This window comes from Emys orbicularis, chromosome 23, assembly GCF_028017835.1.
Source record: "Emys orbicularis isolate rEmyOrb1 chromosome 23, rEmyOrb1.hap1, whole genome shotgun sequence".
In the NCBI taxonomy this organism is placed as follows: domain Eukaryota; kingdom Metazoa; phylum Chordata; order Testudines; family Emydidae; genus Emys; species Emys orbicularis.
The window spans coordinates 299,743-323,186 of record NC_088705.1 but is presented as its reverse complement, the minus strand read 5'-3'; positions in this window follow the sequence as shown (position 1 = coordinate 323,186).

The following is a 23,444-nucleotide window of genomic DNA, read 5'->3' as shown; positions in this document are numbered from 1 at the left end:
CGTTCGTTACTTGGCTCTGAGATTAAGGCTGGGGAAGGGACAAGAGTCTCCTGAGGAAAGTGAGTATTTTGGGTGCTGTTACAAAGGGGGGCCTTCTAGTTGCAGTTGTAACATAGTAATAGGAGATGGGTTGAGGGCAGAGCCGTGGGTTATGGGAGATGTGAAATGAAGGAGACTACGCGACATTGCAGACGAAGAAGCTAATTTTTTTGGTTCTCCCCTCCCGCTGGGTTTAGTACCGAGGGAAACGAAGTCACCCGTCAGAGTCTACTGCCCTCATGCGATGGAAAGCGCGCGAGAGCGTCGAGACTCCGAGCATTGTTGATGCCACGCAAAAGCCGTCCATCTGGGAGCCGAGGAGACGCTGCTGTCAGTGAGATAAGTGTCTGGTTTCATGAGGGCTCTGCTCACGCTCCACCTGAGTCCAGGTAGGGAAGCCCAGTAAGTTAGGACTGGGTTTGTATGAAAAGGTTCTTGACTAGCTGTGGTCACGAGGGAGAAAAGGTCCCTATTTTGAGAGGTTGCTCATTTCTCTGGTCAGGAACGGTGTCTACTCCGCAGCAGAAGGTTGCATCCAGGAGGATGACTCCACGTGGTGAGTGCTTGCTTTCCTCCGATGTTTTCCTCTCTCTCTCTCTCTCTTCTCTAGTACGTTGGCCAACACACACTCTCTAGCTCTCTCTGTCTGTCCTTGCCTTTCCTCGTGTTGTCTCCCTTCGTAAGACACGGGCAGGCGTGCTACGTGTGCATCCCCACAGGCTTTGTCTCGGGAGCCATGGAGAAGTAGGAGGGGACGAAAATCATGCATGGGAGTGGGTGCGAGAGTGGAGCGGTGACTGTCGGTTTTAACTCGGTCTCTGTTCATCGAGTGGGGCTGATGTAGATGGGATTGGAGAAGGAGGGCAGGATGAGGGCAAGATTTGAAGCGACATATAGAGTTTTAAGTAGTGATGGCTCATGCTTGGCTTTTGCAGCTTCGCTTCCAGAGGAATTTTCCAGGAGCCCTATCCCGAGGAGAAACTGGCAGAAATGGACATGAGCAGACTGGACATTCTTGTAAGCAGACATGAACAGTCCTCCGCTTTCTGACTCCCGCGTAATTGGCTGTGAGTAAGCGGTCAGTGCTTTGAATTGCCCATCTGCACTCGCTGTTGTAGTCTTTGCAGGCCATGTGCTATCTCGTTGGGTACGGGGCTCTGTACGATTACAGCTGGGGAGGGGCCAGAGTCTGCTGTGCAGAGTGATTATTTCGGATGCCGTTGCAAGGGGTGCTTTTTAGTTCTAGTGCTAAGGGCGTTATGCGGGGGAGGGTTCGGGGCGGAGCGCTGCCGTGTGGGAGAGGCGAAAAGAATAGCCTACGCGACGTTGCCCACTGAGGTGGTATCTTCTTTGTTTTTCCTCCTTGTGCCGGGTTTAGTACTGAGGGAAAAGAAACGAAACGTCAGAGTTTACGCCCCTCGTCGGATGGAAGGCGAGCGAGAGCGGTGAGCCCGCGAGCATTGTCGATGCAAGTCAGGAGCCGACCAGTTGGCAGTGGAGCAGTCGCTTCTGTCAGTGAGATAAGTGTCTGGTTTGGTGAGTGCTCTGCTCACGCTCCACCTGAGTCCAGGTAGGGAAGCCCAGTAAGTTAGGACTGGGTTTGTATGAAAAGGTTCTTGACTAGCTGTGGTCACGAGGCAGAAAAGGTCCCTATTTTGAGAGGTTGCTCATTTCTCTGGTCAGGAATGGTGTCTCCTCCGCAGAGTAAGGTTGGATTCAGGAAGATGATTCCAGGTGGTCAGTTGCTTGCTTGCTTGCTTGCTTTCCTCTCATTTTTCTCTCTCTCTCTTCTCTAGTGTGTTGGCCAACTTTCTCACTCTTTTCTCTCCGGTCCTCGTGCCGTCTCCCTTCGTAGGAGACGGGCATGCTTGCTAGGTGTGCATCCCCGCAAGCCAGGTCTCGGGAGCCATGGAAAAGTAGGAGGGGACGAAAATCACGCAGGGCTGAGACTGTTGGTGTTAACTCAGTCTCTGTTCATCGAGTGGGGCTGATGTAAATGGGACTGGAGAGGGAGGCCAGGATGAGGGCAAGATTTGAAGCGACATATAGAGCTTTAAGGAGTGATGGCTCATGCTTGGCTTTTGCAGCTGCACTTCCAGAGGAATTTTCCAAGAGCCCTAGCCCGAGGAGAAAGTGGCAGAAGTGGACATGAGCAGACTGGACATCCTTGTAAGCAGACATGAACAGTCCTCAGCTTTCTGACTCCCGCATAACTGGCTGTGAGTAAGCGGTCAGTGCTTTGAATTGCTCATCTGTGCTCGCTGTAGTATTCTTCACAGGCCGTGTGCTTTCTCGTTGGGTATGGGGCTCTGAGATTACGGCTGGGGAGGGGCCAGAGTCTGCTGTGCAGAGTGACTGTCGGGTGCCGTTGCAAGGGGTGCTTTTTGGTTCTAATGCTAAAGGTGTAATGGGAAGATGTTAGAGGGAGGAGCCCCACTGTGAGGGAGAGGCGAAAGGAAGAGCCTACGAGATGTTGCCGACTGAGATGGTAACGGATTTGTTTTTTCGCCTTGTGCTGGGTTTAGAACCGAGGGAAAAGAAGTCACGCCTCAGATTCTCAAGCCCTCATGCGATGGAAAGCGAGCCAGAGCAACGAAACCGTGATCATTGTTGATGCCACGCAAAAGCCGTCCAACTGGGAGGGGAACGTCCGCCACTCTCAGTGAGATAAGTGTCAGGTTTGGTGATTGCTGTGCTCTCGGCCCACCTTGCCTCTGCTAGGGACGCCATATTAGCTGGTGCTGGGTTTGTAAGAAAATGTTCTTGTCTAGCTGTGGTTACGAGGGGGACAAGGTCCCCATTTGCAGGGTCTGCTCATTTCTCTGGCCAGGAGCGGTGTCTCCTACGCAGCGGAAGGTTGCATCTAGGAGGATGACTCCAGGTGGTGAGTTGCTTGCCTTCCTCCCATGTCTTTCTATCTGTCTGTCTCTCTCTCTTCTCTAGTGTGTTGGCCAACTTTCTCACTGTCTCTCCTCTCCTCTCCTCTCCTTGTGCCGTCTCCCTTCGTAGGACACGGGCAGGCGTGCTAGGTGTGCATCCTAGCCAGGTCTCGGGAGCCATGAAGAAGTAGGAGCGGACGAAAACCATGCGGGGCAGTGGGCGCTAAAGTGGAGTTGTGACTGTCTGTGTTTACTCGGTCTCTGTTCATCGAGTGGGGCTGATGTAGATGGGACTGGAGAGGGAGGCAGGGATGAGGGCAAGACTCGACGCACCAATAGAGCTCTGTGTAGTGATAGTTCTTGCTTGGCTTTATTAGTTTGCAGAGGAATCATCCAGGAGCCCTAGCCGGACAAGAATATGGCAGAAGTGGACCTGAGCGGCCTGGACATCCTTCTAAGGAGACATGCATAGTCCTCATGTTTCTGCCTTCTGCATCGCTGGCTGTGAGTAAGAGGTCAGTGCTTTGAATTCCTCATCTGTAGTCGCTGTAGTTTGCTTCACAGGCCGTGTGCTTCCTTGTTGGGTATGAGGCTCTGGGATTAAGGCTGGGCAAGGGACAAGAGTCTCCTGAGGAAAGTGAGTATTTTGGGTGCCGTTACAATGGGTGCCTTCTAGTTGCAGTTGTAACGTAGTAATGGGAGATGGGTTGAGGGTGGAGCCGTGGGATATGGGAGATGTGAAATGAACAGACTACGCGACATTGCAGACGGAGATGCTAATTTTTTTGGTTTTCCCACCCTCTGTTAGGTTTAGTACCAAGGAAAACGAAGTCACCCGTCAGAGTCTACTGCCCTCATGCGATGGAAAGCGCGCGAGAGCGTCGAGACTCCGAGCATTGTTGATGCCACGCAAAAGCCGTCCATCTGGGAGCCGAGGAGACGCTGCTGTCAGTGAGATAAGTGTCTGGTTTCATGAGGGCTCTGCTCACGCCCAACCTGAGTCCAGGTAGGGAAGCCCAGTAAGTTAGGACTGGGTTTGTATTTAAAGGTTCTTGACTAGCTGTGGTCACGAGGGAGAAAAGGTCCCTATTTTGAGAGGTTGCTCATTTCTCTGGTCAGGAACGGTGTCTACTCCGCAGCAGAAGGTTGCATCCAGGAGGATGACTCCACGTGGTGAGTGCTTGCTTTCCTCCGATGTTTTCCTTTCTCTCTCTCTTCTCTAGTACGTTGGCCAACACACACTCTCTAGCTCTCTCTGTCTGTCCTTGCCTTTCCTCGTGTTGTCTCCCTTCGTAAGACACGGGCAGGCGTGCTACGTGTGCATCCCCACAGGCTTTGTCTCGGGAGCCATGGAGAAGTAGGAGGGGACGAAAATCATGCATGGGAGTGGGTGCGAGAGTGGAGCGGTGACTGTCGGTTTTAACTCGGTCTCTGTTCATCGAGTGGGGCTGATGTAGATGGGATTGGAGAAGGAGGGCAGGATGAGGGCAAGATTTGAAGCGACATATAGAGTTTTAAGTAGTGATGGCTCATGCTTGGCTTTTGCAGCTTCGCTTCCAGAGGAATTTTCCAGGAGCCCTATCCCGAGGAGAAACTGGCAGAAATGGACATGAGCAGACTGGACATCCTTGTAAGCAGACATGAACAGTCCTCCGCTTTCTGACTCCCGCGTAATTGGCTGTGAGTAAGCGGTCAGTGCTTTGAATTGCCCATCTGCACTCGCTGTTGTAGTCTTTGCAGGCCATGTGCTATCTCGTTGGGTACGGGGCTCTGTACGATTACAGCTGGGGAGGGGCCAGAGTCTGCTGTGCAGAGTGATTATTTCGGATGCCGTTGCAAGGGGTGCTTTTTAGTTCTAGTGCTAAGGGCGTTATGCGGGGGAGGGTTCGGGGCGGAGCGCTGCCGTGTGGGAGAGGCAAAAAGAATAGCCTACGCGACGTTGCCCACTGAGGTGGTATCTTCTTTGTTTTTCCTCCTTGTGCCGGGTTTAGTACTGAGGGAAAAGAAACGAAACGTCAGAGTTTACGCCCCTCGTCGGATGGAAGGCGAGCGAGAGCGGTGAGCCCGCGAGCATTGTCGATGCAAGTCAGGAGCCGACCAGTTGGCAGTGGAGCAGTCGCTTCTGTCAGTGAGATAAGTGTCTGGTTTGGTGAGTGCTCTGCTCACGCTCCACCTGAGTCCAGGTAGGGAAGCCCAGTAAGTTAGGACTGGGTTTGTATGAAAAGGTTCTTGACTAGCTGTGGTCACGAGGCAGAAAAGGTCCCTATTTTGAGAGGTTGCTCATTTCTCTGGTCAGGAATGGTGTCTCCTCCGCAGAGTAAGGTTGGATTCAGGAAGATGATTCCAGGTGGTCAGTTGCTTGCTTGCTTTCCTCTCATTTTTCTCTCTCTCTCTTCTCTAGTGTGTTGGCCAACTTTCTCACTCTCTTTTCTCTCCGGTCCTCGTGCCGTCTCCCTTCGTAGGAGACGGGCATGCTTGCTAGGTGTGCATCCCCGCAAGCCAGGTCTCGGGAGCCATGGAAAAGTAGGAGGGGACGAAAATCACGCAGGGCTGTGACTGTTGGTGTTAACTCAGTCTCTGTTCATCGAGTGGGGCTGATGTAAATGGGACTGGAGAGGGAGGCCAGGATGAGGGCAAGATTTGAAGCGACATATAGAGCTTTAAGGAGTGATGGCTCATGCTTGGCTTTTGCAGCTGCACTTCCAGAGGAATTTTCCAAGAGCCCTAGCCCGAGGAGAAAGTGGCAGAAGTGGACATGAGCAGACTGGACATCCTTGTAAGCAGACATGAACAGTCCTCAGCTTTCTGACTCCCGCATAACTGGCTGTGAGTAAGCGGTCAGTGCTTTGAATTGCTCATCTGTGCTCGCTGTAGTATTCTTCACAGGCCGTGTGCTTTCTCGTTGGGTATGGGGCTCTGAGATTACGGCTGGGGAGGGGCCAGAGTCTGCTGTGCAGAGTGACTGTCGGGTGCCGTTGCAAGGGGTGCTTTTTGGTTGTAATGCTAAAGGTGTAATGGGGAGGGTTGAGGGCGGAGCCCTGTCGTGTGGGAGAGGCGAAAAGAATAGCCTACGCGACGCTGCCCACTGAGATAGTAACTTCATTGTTTTTCCTCCTTGTGCCGGGTTTAGTACCGAGGGAAAAGAAATCAAACGTCAGAGTTTACTCCCCTCGTCGGATGGAAAGCGAGCGAGAGCAGTGAGTCCACGAGCATTGTTGATGCAAGTCAGGAGCCATCCAGTTGGCAGTGGAGCAGTCGCTACAGTCAGTGAGATAAGTGTCTGGTTTGGTGAGGGCTCTGCGTAGGGCCCCCCTGGCTCCAGGTAGGGACGCCCCGTTAGCTGGGGCTAGGTTTGTAAGAACTGGTTCCTGACCAGCTGTGGTTATGAGAGAGACAAGGTTCCCATTTTCAGGGACTGCTCATTTCTCTGGCCAGATACGGTGTGTCCTCGGCAGCGGAAGGTTGCATTCAGGAGGATGACTCCAGGTGGTGAGTTGCTTGCCTTCCTCCCATGTCTTTCTATCGGTGTCTCTCTCTCTTCTCTAGTACGTTGGCCAACACACACCCTCTATCTCTCTCTGTCTGTCCTTGCCTTTCCTTGTGCTGCCGCCCTTCAGAAGACACGGGCAGGCGTGCTAGGTGTGCATCCCCAGAGGCCAGGTCTCGGGAGCCATGGAGAAGTTGGAGCGGACGAAAAGCATGCGGGGCAGTGGGCGCTAAAGTGGAGCTGTGACTGTCTGTGTTTACTCGGTCTCTGTTCATCCAGTGGGGCTGATGTAGATGGGACTGGAGAGGGAGGCAGGGATGAGGGCACGATTCAACGCACCAATAGAGCTCTGTGTAGTGATAGTTCTTGCTTGGCTTTATTAGTTTGCAGAGGAATCGTCCAGGAGCCCTAGCCGGACAAGAATATGGCAGAAGTGGACCTGAGCAGCCTGGACATCCTTCTAAGGAGACATGAATAGTCCTCATGTTTCTGCCTTCTGCATCGCTGGCTGTGAGTAAGAGGTCAGTGCTTTGAATTCCTCATCTGTAGTCGCTGTAGTTTCCTTCACAGGCCGTGTGCTTCCTCGTTCGTTACTTGGCTCTGAGATTAAGGCTGGGGAAGGGACAAGAGTCTCCTGAGGAAAGTGAGTATTTTGGGTGCTGTTACAAAGGGGGGCCTTCTAGTTGCAGTTGTAACATAGTAATAGGAGATGGGTTGAGGGCAGAGCCGTGGGTTATGGGAGATGTGAAATGAAGGAGACTACGCGACATTGCAGACGAAGAAGCTAATTTTTTTGGTTCTCCCCTCCCGCTGGGTTTAGTACCGAGGGAAACGAAGTCACCCGTCAGAGTCTACTGCCCTCATGCGATGGAAAGCGCGCGAGAGCGTCGAGACTCCGAGCATTGTTGATGCCACGCAAAAGCCGTCCATCTGGGAGCCGAGGAGACGCTGCTGTCAGTGAGATAAGTGTCTGGTTTGGTGAGTGCTCTGCTCACGCTCCACCTGAGTCCAGGTAGGGAAGCCCAGTAAGTTAGGACTGGGTTTGTATGAAAAGGTTCTTGACTAGCTGTGGTCACGAGGCAGAAAAGGTCCCTATTTTGAGAGGTTGCTCATTTCTCTGGTCAGGAATGGTGTCTCCTCCGCAGAGTAAGGTTGGATTCAGGAAGATGATTCCAGGTGGTCAGTTGCTTGCTTGCTTGCTTGCTTGCTTTCCTCTCATTTTTCTCTCTCTCTCTTCTCTAGTGTGTTGGCCAACTTTCTCACTCTCTTTTCTCTCCGGTCCTCGTGCCGTCTCCCTTCGTAGGAGACGGGCATGCTTGCTAGGTGTGCATCCCCGCAAGCCAGGTCTCGGGAGCCATGGAAAAGTAGGAGGGGACGAAAATCACGCAGGGCTGAGACTGTTGGTGTTAACTCAGTCTCTGTTCATCGAGTGGGGCTGATGTAAATGGGACTGGAGAGGGAGGCCAGGATGAGGGCAAGATTTGAAGCGACATATAGAGCTTTAAGGAGTGATGGCTCATGCTTGGCTTTTGCAGCTGCACTTCCAGAGGAATTTTCCAAGAGCCCTAGCCCGAGGAGAAAGTGGCAGAAGTGGACATGAGCAGACTGGACATCCTTGTAAGCAGACATGAACAGTCCTCAGCTTTCTGACTCCCGCATAACTGGCTGTGAGTAAGCGGTCAGTGCTTTGAATTGCTCATCTGTGCTCGCTGTAGTATTCTTCACAGGCCGTGTGCTTTCTCGTTGGGTATGGGGCTCTGAGATTACGGCTGGGGAGGGGCCAGAGTCTGCTGTGCAGAGTGACTGTCGGGTGCCGTTGCAAGGGGTGCTTTTTGGTTCTAATGCTAAAGGTGTAATGGGAAGATGTTAGAGGGAGGAGCCCCACTGTGAGGGAGAGGCGAAAGGAAGAGCCTACGAGATGTTGCCGACTGAGATGGTAACGGATTTGTTTTTTCGCCTTGTGCTGGGTTTAGAACCGAGGGAAAAGAAGTCACGCCTCAGATTCTCAAGCCCTCATGCGATGGAAAGCGAGCCAGAGCAACGAAACCGTGATCATTGTTGATGCCACGCAAAAGCCGTCCAACTGGGAGGGGAACGTCCGCCACTCTCAGTGAGATAAGTGTCAGGTTTGGTGATTGCTGTGCTCTCGGCCCACCTTGCCTCTGCTAGGGACGCCATATTAGCTGGGGCTGGGTTTGTAAGAAAATGTTCTTGTCTAGCTGTGGTTACGAGGGGGACAAGGTCCCCATTTGCAGGGTCTGCTCATTTCTCTGGCCAGGAGCGGTGTCTCCTACGCAGCGGAAGGTTGCATCTAGGAGGATGACTCCAGGTGGTGAGTTGCTTGCCTTCCTCCCATGTCTTTCTATCTGTCTGTCTCTCTCTCTTCTCTAGTGTGTTGGCCAACTTTCTCACTGTCTCTCCTCTCCTCTCCTCTCCTTGTGCCGTCTCCCTTCGTAGGACACGGGCAGGCGTGCTAGGTGTGCATCCTAGCCAGGTCTCGGGAGCCATGAAGAAGTAGGAGCGGACGAAAACCATGCGGGGCAGTGGGCGCTAAAGTGGAGTTGTGACTGTCTGTGTTTACTCGGTCTCTGTTCATCGAGTGGGGCTGATGTAGATGGGACTGGAGAGGGAGGCAGGGATGAGGGCAAGACTCGACGCACCAATAGAGCTCTGTGTAGTGATAGTTCTTGCTTGGCTTTATTAGTTTGCAGAGGAATCATCCAGGAGCCCTAGCCGGACAAGAATATGGCAGAAGTGGACCTGAGCGGCCTGGACATCCTTCTAAGGAGACATGCATAGTCCTCATGTTTCTGCCTTCTGCATCGCTGGCTGTGAGTAAGAGGTCAGTGCTTTGAATTCCTCATCTGTAGTCGCTGTAGTTTGCTTCACAGGCCGTGTGCTTCCTTGTTGGGTATGAGGCTCTGGGATTAAGGCTGGGCAAGGGACAAGAGTCTCCTGAGGAAAGTGAGTATTTTGGGTGCCGTTACAATGGGTGCCTTCTAGTTGCAGTTGTAACGTAGTAATGGGAGATGGGTTGAGGGTGGAGCCGTGGGATATGGGAGATGTGAAATGAACAGACTACGCGACATTGCAGACGGAGATGCTAATTTTTTTGGTTTTCCCACCCTCTGTTAGGTTTAGTACCAAGGAAAACGAAGTCACCCGTCAGAGTCTACTGCCCTCATGCGATGGAAAGCGCGCGAGAGCGTCGAGACTCCGAGCATTGTTGATGCCACGCAAAAGCCGTCCATCTGGGAGCCGAGGAGACGCTGCTGTCAGTGAGATAAGTGTCTGGTTTCATGAGGGCTCTGCTCACGCCCAACCTGAGTCCAGGTAGGGAAGCCCAGTAAGTTAGGACTGGGTTTGTATTTAAAGGTTCTTGACTAGCTGTGGTCACGAGGGAGAAAAGGTCCCTATTTTGAGAGGTTGCTCATTTCTCTGGTCAGGAACGGTGTCTACTCCGCAGCAGAAGGTTGCATCCAGGAGGATGACTCCACGTGGTGAGTGCTTGCTTTCCTCCGATGTTTTCCTTTCTCTCTCTCTTCTCTAGTACGTTGGCCAACACACACTCTCTAGCTCTCTCTGTCTGTCCTTGCCTTTCCTCGTGTTGTCTCCCTTCGTAAGACACGGGCAGGCGTGCTACGTGTGCATCCCCACAGGCTTTGTCTCGGGAGCCATGGAGAAGTAGGAGGGGACGAAAATCATGCATGGGAGTGGGTGCGAGAGTGGAGCGGTGACTGTCGGTTTTAACTCGGTCTCTGTTCATCGAGTGGGGCTGATGTAGATGGGATTGGAGAAGGAGGGCAGGATGAGGGCAAGATTTGAAGCGACATATAGAGTTTTAAGTAGTGATGGCTCATGCTTGGCTTTTGCAGCTTCGCTTCCAGAGGAATTTTCCAGGAGCCCTATCCCGAGGAGAAACTGGCAGAAATGGACATGAGCAGACTGGACATCCTTGTAAGCAGACATGAACAGTCCTCCGCTTTCTGACTCCCGCGTAATTGGCTGTGAGTAAGCGGTCAGTGCTTTGAATTGCCCATCTGCACTCGCTGTTGTAGTCTTTGCAGGCCATGTGCTATCTCGTTGGGTACGGGGCTCTGTACGATTACAGCTGGGGAGGGGCCAGAGTCTGCTGTGCAGAGTGATTATTTCGGATGCCGTTGCAAGGGGTGCTTTTTAGTTCTAGTGCTAAGGGCGTTATGCGGGGGAGGGTTCGGGGCGGAGCGCTGCCGTGTGGGAGAGGCAAAAAGAATAGCCTACGCGACGTTGCCCACTGAGGTGGTATCTTCTTTGTTTTTCCTCCTTGTGCCGGGTTTAGTACTGAGGGAAAAGAAACGAAACGTCAGAGTTTACGCCCCTCGTCGGATGGAAGGCGAGCGAGAGCGGTGAGCCCGCGAGCATTGTCGATGCAAGTCAGGAGCCGACCAGTTGGCAGTGGAGCAGTCGCTTCTGTCAGTGAGATAAGTGTCTGGTTTGGTGAGTGCTCTGCTCACGCTCCACCTGAGTCCAGGTAGGGAAGCCCAGTAAGTTAGGACTGGGTTTGTATGAAAAGGTTCTTGACTAGCTGTGGTCACGAGGCAGAAAAGGTCCCTATTTTGAGAGGTTGCTCATTTCTCTGGTCAGGAATGGTGTCTCCTCCGCAGAGTAAGGTTGGATTCAGGAAGATGATTCCAGGTGGTCAGTTGCTTGCTTGCTTGCTTTCCTCTCATTTTTCTCTCTCTCTCTTCTCTAGTGTGTTGGCCAACTTTCTCACTCTCTTTTCTCTCCGGTCCTCGTGCCGTCTCCCTTCGTAGGAGACGGGCATGCTTGCTAGGTGTGCATCCCCGCAAGCCAGGTCTCGGGAGCCATGGAAAAGTAGGAGGGGACGAAAATCACGCAGGGCTGTGACTGTTGGTGTTAACTCAGTCTCTGTTCATCGAGTGGGGCTGATGTAAATGGGACTGGAGAGGGAGGCCAGGATGAGGGCAAGATTTGAAGCGACATATAGAGCTTTAAGGAGTGATGGCTCATGCTTGGCTTTTGCAGCTGCACTTCCAGAGGAATTTTCCAAGAGCCCTAGCCCGAGGAGAAAGTGGCAGAAGTGGACATGAGCAGACTGGACATCCTTGTAAGCAGACATGAACAGTCCTCAGCTTTCTGACTCCCGCATAACTGGCTGTGAGTAAGCGGTCAGTGCTTTGAATTGCTCATCTGTGCTCGCTGTAGTATTCTTCACAGGCCGTGTGCTTTCTCGTTGGGTATGGGGCTCTGAGATTACGGCTGGGGAGGGGCCAGAGTCTGCTGTGCAGAGTGACTGTCGGGTGCCGTTGCAAGGGGTGCTTTTTGGTTGTAATGCTAAAGGTGTAATGGGGAGGGTTGAGGGCGGAGCCCTGTCGTGTGGGAGAGGCGAAAAGAATAGCCTACGCGACGCTGCCCACTGAGATAGTAACTTCATTGTTTTTCCTCCTTGTGCCGGGTTTAGTACCGAGGGAAAAGAAATCAAACGTCAGAGTTTACTCCCCTCGTCGGATGGAAAGCGAGCGAGAGCAGTGAGTCCACGAGCATTGTTGATGCAAGTCAGGAGCCATCCAGTTGGCAGTGGAGCAGTCGCTACAGTCAGTGAGATAAGTGTCTGGTTTGGTGAGGGCTCTGCGTAGGGCCCCCCTGGCTCCAGGTAGGGACGCCCCGTTAGCTGGGGCTAGGTTTGTAAGAACTGGTTCCTGACCAGCTGTGGTTATGAGAGAGACAAGGTTCCCATTTTCAGGGACTGCTCATTTCTCTGGCCAGATACGGTGTGTCCTCGGCAGCGGAAGGTTGCATTCAGGAGGATGACTCCAGGTGGTGAGTTGCTTGCCTTCCTCCCATGTCTTTCTATCGGTGTCTCTCTCTCTTCTCTAGTACGTTGGCCAACACACACCCTCTATCTCTCTCTGTCTGTCCTTGCCTTTCCTTGTGCTGCCGCCCTTCAGAAGACACGGGCAGGCGTGCTAGGTGTGCATCCCCAGAGGCCAGGTCTCGGGAGCCATGGAGAAGTTGGAGCGGACGAAAAGCATGCGGGGCAGTGGGCGCTAAAGTGGAGCTGTGACTGTCTGTGTTTACTCGGTCTCTGTTCATCCAGTGGGGCTGATGTAGATGGGACTGGAGAGGGAGGCAGGGATGAGGGCACGATTCAACGCACCAATAGAGCTCTGTGTAGTGATAGTTCTTGCTTGGCTTTATTAGTTTGCAGAGGAATCGTCCAGGAGCCCTAGCCGGACAAGAATATGGCAGAAGTGGACCTGAGCAGCCTGGACATCCTTCTAAGGAGACATGAATAGTCCTCATGTTTCTGCCTTCTGCATCGCTGGCTGTGAGTAAGCGGTCAGTGCTTTGAATTCCTCATCTGTAGTCGCTGTAGTTTCCTTCACAGGCCGTGTGCTTCCTCGTTCGTTACTTGGCTCTGAGATTAAGGCTGGGGAAGGGACAAGAGTCTCCTGAGGAAAGTGAGTATTTTGGGTGCTGTTACAAAGGGGGGCCTTCTAGTTGCAGTTGTAACATAGTAATAGGAGATGGGTTGAGGGCAGAGCCGTGGGTTATGGGAGATGTGAAATGAAGGAGACTACGCGACATTGCAGACGAAGAAGCTAATTTTTTTGGTTCTCCCCTCCCGCTGGGTTTAGTACCGAGGGAAACGAAGTCACCCGTCAGAGTCTACTGCCCTCATGCGATGGAAAGCGCGCGAGAGCGTCGAGACTCCGAGCATTGTTGATGCCACGCAAAAGCCGTCCATCTGGGAGCCGAGGAGACGCTGCTGTCAGTGAGATAAGTGTCTGGTTTCATGAGGGCTCTGCTCACGCCCAACCTGAGTCCAGGTAGGGAAGCCCAGTAAGTTAGGACTGGGTTTGTATGAAAAGGTTCTTGACTAGCTGTGGTCACGAGGGAGAAAAGGTCCCTATTTTGAGAGGTTGCTCATTTCTCTGGTCAGGAACGGTGTCTACTCCGCAGCAGAAGGTTGCATCCAGGAGGATGACTCCACGTGGTGAGTGCTTGCTTTCCTCCGATGTTTTCCTCTCTCTCTCTCTCTCTCTCTTCTCTAGTACGTTGGCCAACACACACTCTCTAGCTCTCTCTGTCCTTGCCTTTCCTCGTGTTGTCTCCCTTCGTAAGACACGGGCAGGCGTGCTACGTGTGCATCCCCACAGGCTTTGTCTCGGGAGCCATGGAGAAGTAGGAGGGGACGAAAATCATGCATGGGAGTGGGTGCGAGAGTGGAGCGGTGACTGTCGGTTTTAACTCGGTCTCTGTTCATCGAGTGGGGCTGATGTAGATGGGATTGGAGAAGGAGGGCAGGATGAGGGCAAGATTTGAAGCGACATATAGAGTTTTAAGTAGTGATGGCTCATGCTTGGCTTTTGCAGCTTCGCTTCCAGAGGAATTTTCCAGGAGCCCTATCCCGAGGAGAAACTGGCAGAAATGGACATGAGCAGACTGGACATCCTTGTAAGCAGACATGAACAGTCCTCCGCTTTCTGACTCCCGCGTAATTGGCTGTGAGTAAGCGGTCAGTGCTTTGAATTGCCCATCTGCACTCGCTGTTGTAGTCTTTGCAGGCCATGTGCTATCTCGTTGGGTACGGGGCTCTGTACGATTACAGCTGGGGAGGGGCCAGAGTCTGCTGTGCAGAGTGATTATTTCGGATGCCGTTGCAAGGGGTGCTTTTTAGTTCTAGTGCTAAGGGCGTTATGCGGGGGAGGGTTCGGGGCGGAGCGCTGCCGTGTGGGAGAGGCGAAAAGAATAGCCTACGCGACGTTGCCCACTGAGGTGGTATCTTCTTTGTTTTTCCTCCTTGTGCCGGGTTTAGTACTGAGGGAAAAGAAACGAAACGTCAGAGTTTACGCCCCTCGTCGGATGGAAGGCGAGCGAGAGCGGTGAGCCCGCGAGCATTGTCGATGCAAGTCAGGAGCCGACCAGTTGGCAGTGGAGCAGTCGCTTCTGTCAGTGAGATAAGTGTCTGGTTTGGTGAGTGCTCTGCTCACGCTCCACCTGAGTCCAGGTAGGGAAGCCCAGTACGGTAGGGCTGGGTTTGTATGAAAAGGTTCTTGACTAGCTGTGGTCACGAGGCAGAAAAGGTCCCTATTTTGAGAGGTTGCTCATTTCTCTGGTCAGGAATGGTGTCTCCTCCGCAGAGTAAGGTTGGATTCAGGAAGATGATTCCAGGTGGTCAGTTGCTTGCTTGCTTGCTTGCTTTCCTCTCATTTTTCTCTCTCTCTCTTCTCTAGTGTGTTGGCCAACTTTCTCACTCTCTTTTCTCTCCGGTCCTCGTGCCGTCTCCCTTCGTAGGAGACGGGCATGCTTGCTAGGTGTGCATCCCCGCAAGCCAGGTCTCGGGAGCCATGGAAAAGTAGGAGGGGACGAAAATCACGCAGGGCTGAGACTGTTGGTGTTAACTCAGTCTCTGTTCATCGAGTGGGGCTGATGTAAATGGGACTGGAGAGGGAGGCCAGGATGAGGGCAAGATTTGAAGCGACATATAGAGCTTTAAGGAGTGATGGCTCATGCTTGGCTTTTGCAGCTGCACTTCCAGAGGAATTTTCCAAGAGCCCTAGCCCGAGGAGAAAGTGGCAGAAGTGGACATGAGCAGACTGGACATCCTTGTAAGCAGACATGAACAGTCCTCAGCTTTCTGACTCCCGCATAACTGGCTGTGAGTAAGCGGTCAGTGCTTTGAATTGCTCATCTGTGCTCGCTGTAGTATTCTTCACAGGCCGTGTGCTTTCTCGTTGGGTATGGGGCTCTGAGATTACGGCTGGGGAGGGGCCAGAGTCTGCTGTGCAGAGTGACTGTCGGGTGCCGTTGCAAGGGGTGCTTTTTGGTTGTAATGCTAAAGGTGTAATGGGGAGGGTTGAGGGCGGAGCCCTGTCGTGTGGGAGAGGCGAAAAGAATAGCCTACGCGACGCTGCCCACTGAGATAGTAACTTCATTGTTTTTCCTCCTTGTGCCGGGTTTAGTACCGAGGGAAAAGAAATCAAACGTCAGAGTTTACTCCCCTCGTCGGATGGAAAGCGAGCGAGAGCAGTGAGTCCGCGAGCATTGTTGATGCAAGTCAGGAGCCATCCAGTTGGCAGTGGAGCAGTCGCTACAGTCAGTGAGATAAGTGTCTGGTTTGGTGAGGGCTCTGCGTAGGGCCCCCCTGGCTCCAGGTAGGGACGCCCCGTTAGCTGGGGCTAGGTTTGTAAGAACTGGTTCCTGACCAGCTGTGGTTATGAGAGAGACAAGGTTCCCATTTTCAGGGACTGCTCATTTCTCTGGCCAGATACGGTGTGTCCTCGGCAGCGGAAGGTTGCATTCAGGAGGATGACTCCAGGTGGTGAGTTGCTTGCCTTCCTCCCATGTCTTTCTATCGGTGTCTCTCTCTCTTCTCTAGTACGTTGGCCAACACACACCCTCTATCTCTCTCTGTCTGTCCTTGCCTTTCCTTGTGCTGCCGCCCTTCAGAAGACACCGGCAGGCGTGCTACGTGTGCATCCCCACAGGCTTTGTCTCGGGAACCATGGAGAAGTAGGAGGGGACGAAAATCATGCAGGGCTGTGACTGTTGGTGTTAACTCAGTCTCTGTTCATCGAGTGGGGCCGAGGTAGATGGGATTGGAGAGGGAGGCCAGGATGAGGGCAAGATTTGAAGCACCAGTAGAGCTTTGTGTAGCGATGGCTCATGTTTGACTTTTGCAGCTGCGCTTCCAGAGGAATTTTCCAGGAGCCCCATCCCGAGGAGAAAGTGGCAGAAGTGGACATGAGCAGACTGGACATCCTTGGAAGCAGACATGAACTGTCCTCAGCTTTCTGACTCCCGCATAACTGGCTGTGAGTAAGTGGTCAGTGCTTTGAATTGCTCATCTGTGCTCGCTGTAGTATTCTTCACAGGCCGTGTGCTTTCTCATTCGGTACGGGGCTCTGTGAGATTATGGCTGGGGAGGGGCCAGAGTCTGCTGTGCAGAGTGATTATTTCGGGTGCCGTTGCAAGGGGTGCTTTTTGGTTGTAATGCTAAAGGTGGAATGGAGAGGGTTGAGGGCGGAGGACTGCCCTGTCACCATTTGCTACACCCACAATTTCCCATTTCTGGGTCTATGGGGAAGGGAGTTGTGACAGATGGGTTGGACTTTGTCAGAGTTTCAACCAGTGTTCCCTCTAATTTTTCCCACTCATGTGTGGAAGGAATTTTGTTATGTGCACCAATATGGAGGTGATGTGTCACACATTACCTCCATATTGGTGCACGTAACAAAATTCATGTGGCGGGTGTGGGGCCGAGGCGTTCGGAGTGTGGGACGGGGCTCAGGGCTGGGGCAGAGTGTTGAGGTGCGGGGGAGTGAGGGCTCCATCTGGGGGTGTGGTCTCAGGGCTGGGGATGAGGGGTTTGGGGTCCAGGCTGCCCTGAGACTACAGGAAGGGGGGGAGAGGACTCCCCGCAGCTCTCACTCCCCGCAGCAGCACCTGGGCTGGGGGGAGAGGCACCTTTTTTTAATAATTAATTAATGGAGATATCCCATCTCCTAGAACTGGAAGGGACCTTGAAAGGTCATCGAGTCCAGCCCCCTGCCTTCACTAGCAGGACCAATTTTGATTTTGCCCCAGATCCCTAAGTGGCCCCCTCAAGGATTGAACTCACAACCCTGGGTTTAGCAGGCCAATGCTCAAACCACTGAGCTATCCCTCCCCCCAACCACTGAGCTATCCCTCCCCACCTCTCCCTAATGCGGCAGCTCCAGGGCTGGGGCCACAGGATAGGTGCCTCTTCCCCGGCCACAGCAGGTCCGGGGCTGGGGGAGAGGCATGTCTCCGCGCCACAGCCCTGAGTTCCTGCACAGTGCTTAATATGCTGCTGCGCAGCTTAGAGGGAACTTAGGTTTCAACGTGTGTGAAATCACTATTTTAATACATTTTTTTCTAAATTAGCAAAATCTTGTTTTACTTGTGTGTAAATTTTAAAAAGAGGTTTCACAGGAGCAACGGCTGTCCACCCCCCCTTGGTCTAGAGGTAGCCATTCCGGCCAACCAGCAATTCAAGCACCAGTGAAGTCATGTGATCATAAAAATAGACTTGATAATGTTTTGTTTTTTAATAATGTATTAAATATGGTAAATGAGTCACAATAAAACCCTAGGAAGTGTTATTAGAAGATATGAAGGTTTCTTGAAAAGTAAAGAATTAAAAGGTATGAAAGTCCATTTCCTGGAGGTAATGGGAAAGGGTGGCCAGTTCAGGGAATCGGAACAGCTGAGCAGACCAATTTGTGAACATCTCTGTGCAGATGTCACTTGTATGTAAACACCTGAAGGAAGACTGTGAGTATTTAAAGAGCAGGGTGTATGGGGGGGAGAGGGAAGGTGTCAAACTCACTACATCATTTCAGAGAGGGAAGAGCAGCCTTGTCTAGACCTTCCCCGCCCCCCCACACACACACCTTCCTTTTGCCCCTGTTACTGTACATGGTCAGCTTGCTCCAGCATCCTCAACAGCAAAGTAACAGATTCTGCTGGGGAGTGTTTTATAACACTACAACAGCTGGGGGGGGCTCTTGCTGTGGCCCCGGTATGATGTTCCAGGCTGTAATCCTGACCAGTGTGGGGCTATGTCACCTGACCTGCAACGGGGGGGTGCCTCACCGTGCTTCTCTGTTATAGCTCTGACTTGGGTAGCTCACAAACAGCCTGTCAGCGTGATGCTCCCTCTTCCCCCCCCCCCCCCCAAGTGTCTGTGTATGGCTACGACTCTGATCCCAGAGCTTGTCAGCACTCACCAGTCACACTTTGGCTTCCATCAGACCTGGGCTACCACATGCAGGGTGACCCCAACACACTCCCTGTCCTGAATTTTACCCCAAAAACGTGTTGTGCACTGTCCAGCCCTCTCCTGGACAGGCCAGATAGATTAGGTCTGTTGTATCTCTAGGAGGTCAATATACAAAAATCTGCCACCTTGTGGATAATTCCATTTACAGTTCACAACACTGGATTAGTTTTGGTTCAAGAATAAAACAAGTTTATTTAACTACATAGAGAGGTTTTAAGTGAACAAAAGTAATAAGGCATTAAAGAAGAAATGGTTACAAGAAAAAATAAAGATAAAATGCTTTCTAAACTTAACAAACTAGGCTTGTGAAGTCCCTTCCCACAGGTTCCAGTAATATTGCTGCCCAAACTCTCAGGCCAGCATCTGCTTCCAGAGTCCAGCAGCTGTTTCTCTGATCATCTTAGGTGAAAGGGAGATGGGGAGGGAGAGAGAACTTGGGTGTTTTTGCCCTTCACTTTTATAGCTCGGTCACCATTTGAAAAACATTTTCCTGAGTGTTCACCTTAGGTAAAGTTCTTTCTTGCTGAGAGCAAGGAGACATGGAGTTTGGTGGAAGAAGGAAGCTTTGTGCTGTTTCTGTGCATCTGTGTATACTGCTTCTTTCTTCCCCCTCTTGTCCTCTGTGGAATCTGTTTACAGCTGAAATGCAAATTGAGGCAAACGCACATCCCTTTCTTTAGGACAGGTGTGCTTGACCACTTCCACCTAATCAGGCTATGTGAATTGGAACTTGTGCTTTTAATACCCTATAGGTGGAATTTCATAACTTTACACAGACTGTTGCTACAGCCATTTCACCAAAATAGTATTGATCACTGAGTTTCAAATGCTACCTCACAAGGCATATTTTGTCCAAAGATTGTTACAAGAGTGTGTAGGGTGTGAATACAGGGGTGCATTTGGTCACAGTGGGCTGGGAATTATCCATTTGTGGAGGGCTCTCTAACCTTACCCTTCCCTGGAAATTGCCAGACAATGAAGGGAAGTGGAGAATTCTTGCTCCAATCCCGAATTGCTGGAAATCCCAGGCTCGCTGGAGCTGGTTTGATTTCCAAGTGGAGTCAGTTTTTCTCCCTGGTGGATTATGATTTTCCCCATTGTAGTTAGTTGCAATTTATCTACTTCCCCACAGCCCCTCACTAGGTTCTCTAGGCGGCATCTCATTGCTTCACATTAAAGCTGCTGCCCTTTGGGTCTGTATGTTCTGGGGTATTTGCTGTCATGAGTGACTGCGCCGGCTTGGGCAGGTGCTGGGCAAGGTGAGGGTTGTAAATTTCTGATGAAGAATGCTTTGTGTTAAATAAAATTACCCTGTGACAAACAGTGGCATTTGGCTCTTTTCTTAAAGTGTGAAATAGCAACCACGGGTCACTGCCCAAATGGGGGGAGGGGGATGGACGGATACACATGGCACTGTCCCACCTGCGACACCCCAGCACCTTGAGTCCCCAAATCCTTGTACCTGCCATCGCTCATTAACAGTGCCTCCCTCCACTCCTTACAGCAGTCCAAGCTGCAGAAAGTTGACGTGCTGGAGATCACGGTGTAGCACATGGAGAGCCTGCAACAGAGCAAGACCCTGGGTAAAGACTCCCTGGCACTCTGTAGTCTCCCATGGGTTGGGGAGGATCCATCTCGGGGGAGGGTCTGTCTGCCCCAATGCAACCCAGAGGGAGGGTCCACACCTCGTATCAGGCTCAGTGGGATGCACTCTCTTGCCCCCCGTGGTCTCATATGGGTCATATAGGATCTGTCTGCCCCGGGGATGGTCCATGCCATGCTGAGGAGAGTTCATGCTGCCTGCCAGGCTCAAGGTGTCACTTCTCCTCTTCATGGGGACTTTGGGGAGATCCTTGTTGCTGTAACGGGATCACAGAGCACGAGTGGTTGGTTGAGTATCTTCGGGGCTATGGGGTCTGGGTCCGAGAGGTGTGAACTCAGTCATGGCTCCGGGCTCAAGAGAAAAGGAGCTGAGACTAGAGATGCCCAGAGATGCACTGTCACCCTACAGCTCCACTACTGCAGCACCCAAAAGGCTCACTCAGGTCCGGGCCTCATTGTGTTGGGTGCTGCATGGAAAATCAGAGAGAAACAGAGATGTCTGGAGATGGATAGATGAGCGTCTCTGGCATACAGAGGAGGGGTGGAGAGGTGTGTGTGGCACATGGAGGACAGATGGTGATGCTGCAGGCTGACAGGTTTGTGGGTTTGGCTGGTGGCTGATTGCCACAGCAGCTCCTGGCTCCCCATTTCCTGTGCTGTTTTTGATGCTGACCCCATCTCTTGCAGCCACCACCAAGCAGAGCCTGGCCACAGAGCAGCGCTACAGCAGGTGCAGGGACCAGCTGCACACTGTGCTCCTCAGCTGCTCAGGGACGGACAAGCACGTGGGTTCCTGGCTGCTGAACGACCTGCCCCAGATCTCACCCTCTCCTGCACCCAGAGTAGCCTGCTCATCACAGAGACCAAGACCAGCCCCCAGCTGCCCTGGCAGCCACTGACCCTAAGGTGGAGAGCCTGATGTCTGGTGGGGGGAAACATCCCAGTATCTCCGCTGTAGTGTCAGGACGTACTATTACAAATTGCTCCCTGCCCCAATTTCCTACCAGTTGCAGTTACTGACATCTACATAGCACGTTTTTGCTGTCCTCATGCAATTCACCAGCCCTGGGTCTAGGAGTAGCGATTTGTGGCAGATGGGGTATGCATTGTCACAGTGTGCTACTTCTGGGAAATCTGTTAGAAAAATGTATTGTTTGAAATTGGGACACATGAAATGAGTTTTCTAAGTTAGAAAACATTTGTTTTATTGAGATCCAAATTTAATATAGAGATTTCATGGGGTAGGAAACTGTGACAGGGCAGACACCATCTGTCACAAATTGCTACTTCTGGACCAGGGCTGAGGCAACCAAGGAAATCAGGCAGCATTCAAGTGGTATGATCACAAATAATAGCCTGACATTAAAAAACAAAAAAAAACATGAGTATTAAAACCTGTAATTTACTATTTCACAATAAAAATATAGGTGATGTTATAATAATAATGAAACTAATGTTTTTGAAAAGTCAATAAAAGGAATTAAACTACATTTACAGGAAATTGATACAGAATGGTCAATTCAAGCAATTAGAAGAGCAAAAAAGACAAACCCTGAGCCCTCACCTGCTAACCCTAATCCCAAACCCTAACTCCTGTTCCCCAGTACTCTAACCCAACTCCTCCCCCTAACCTTTGACCCTATCCCACACCACAACCCAACCCTAAACCCTAAACCCTGACCCCTCCCTTCACTCTAGGCAACCCAACCCTGGCCCCTGCACCCTAACCCTTCAACTAACCCTGATCATCACCCTATTATATCATAACCCCCACCCTGACTATAACCCTAACCCCTTAACTCTAACCCACCTTTGAACCCAAACTCTTACCCAATCTAATCCCTAAAGCTAATCCTAACCCTCGCATTAAACACAACCCTCTAACCCTCAACCCTGCCTCCCAGAACATACACCTCCCCTCCTCTAATCTAACTCTCCCCAGGGCTGCCTAGAGGATTCAGGGGGCCTGGGGAAAAGCAATTTTGGGGGCCCCTTCCATAAAAAAAAGTTGCAATACTATATTCTCGTGGGGGCCCCTGCGAGACCTGGGGCAAATTGCCCCACTTGCCCCCCCCGGGCGGCCCTGACTCTCCCTCTCAACCCCTATCCTTTTCCAAACCTAATCCACACCCTAAACCTAACTCCCCCTTATGCTAATCCAACCCCTAGACTCTGGGGTTTGAGGGTTCAGAGTTTGGATTACGGGGTCAATTTCCCCCCTCCATGGGTGGCACCATCCTCTTCCCTGTGGGGGGGCTGAGGTAGGCTAGACAGAAAATTGGGGGGGCTGACCCCCCCTTGCCACAAGGCCCCATCCATCTCTATGGCTCTGCTCCCTGCTCCTCTTAAGTGCCAGCCCTGCCTCCTGCCCCATCCCCCCATTGCCCTCCTCCTGGCCAGGTTGGCGGCTGGAGCCAGCCAGTGGGGGGTGACTGATGCGCTGGCTGTGCCGTGGTATGGGCAGCTGGGGTGCTCCCCTGTCTCCTTCTCCTGCTGCTGCTCTTGGCCCTGGGGATGCGGCTGCCTCTCAGCTTCCCGCCGCCCTTTGACTGCTTGCAGCCCCCAAGAGCCACCCGGGTGGGGGAACCTGGTTCTCGCAGAGCCCTCAGGGAGCATCAACCACGGGCGGCAGGCCCAGGAGCCTGGGGCAGAGTGGGTCTGTTTGGGTTGCTGTGGGGCACCCTGAACCCTCTGCCTGCTTTGGGCAGCGCATAGTTAAGTGAGGACTTCTGCGCTGCTGCTGCTGGTGGCACTGTCATCAGAGCTGGGCGGCCAGAGAGCTAGCCAGGTTGGCTAATGAAAAGTGTGTCTCTCCCATGGAGGAGCAGTGACACCTGGCGGCCAGTTGGGGTAATGCACAGAGTGTGTTGCCGTTGCAGCGACAGTGACACCCGGTGGTCAGTCAGGGTAATGCACTGAGCACATTTCTTTGGAGCAGCAGTGACACACCCGGTGGTCACTCAGGGTAATGCACAGGTGTTCCATTGGACCAGCAGTGACACCTAGTGGCCAGTCGGGATGATGCACAGACAGTGGTTCCCTTGGAGCAGCAGTGACACCCAGTGGTCAATCGGGGTAATGCACAGAGCACGTTTCCATTGGCACAGCAGTGACACCCGATGGCCAGTCAGAGAAAGGCACAGAATGTGTTTCTCTTGGAGCAGCAGTGACACCCGGTGGCTAGTCAGGGAATTGCAGAGAGTATGTTTCCCTTGAAGGAACAGTGACACCCAGTGGCCAATCAGGGTAATGCACAGAGTATGTTTCCCTTGGCATAGCAGTGACACCTGGTGGCCAGTTGGGGTAATGAACAGAAGGTGTTTCTCTTGGAGCAGCAGTGACACCCAGTGGCCAGTCAGGGAAATGCACAGAGCGTATCGCCCATGAAGCAGCAGTGACACCCGGTGGCCAGTCAGGGAAATGCACAGAATGTGTTTCTCTTGGCACAGCAGTGACACCTGGTGGCCAGTCAGGGTATTGCACAGAAGGTGTTTCCCTTGGCACAGCAGTGACACCCGGTGGCCAGTCGAGGTAATGCACAGACTGTATCTCCCATGAAGCAGCAGTGACACCCGGTGGCCAGTCAGGGTAATGCAGAGTATGTCTCCCTTGGAGCAGAAGTGACATC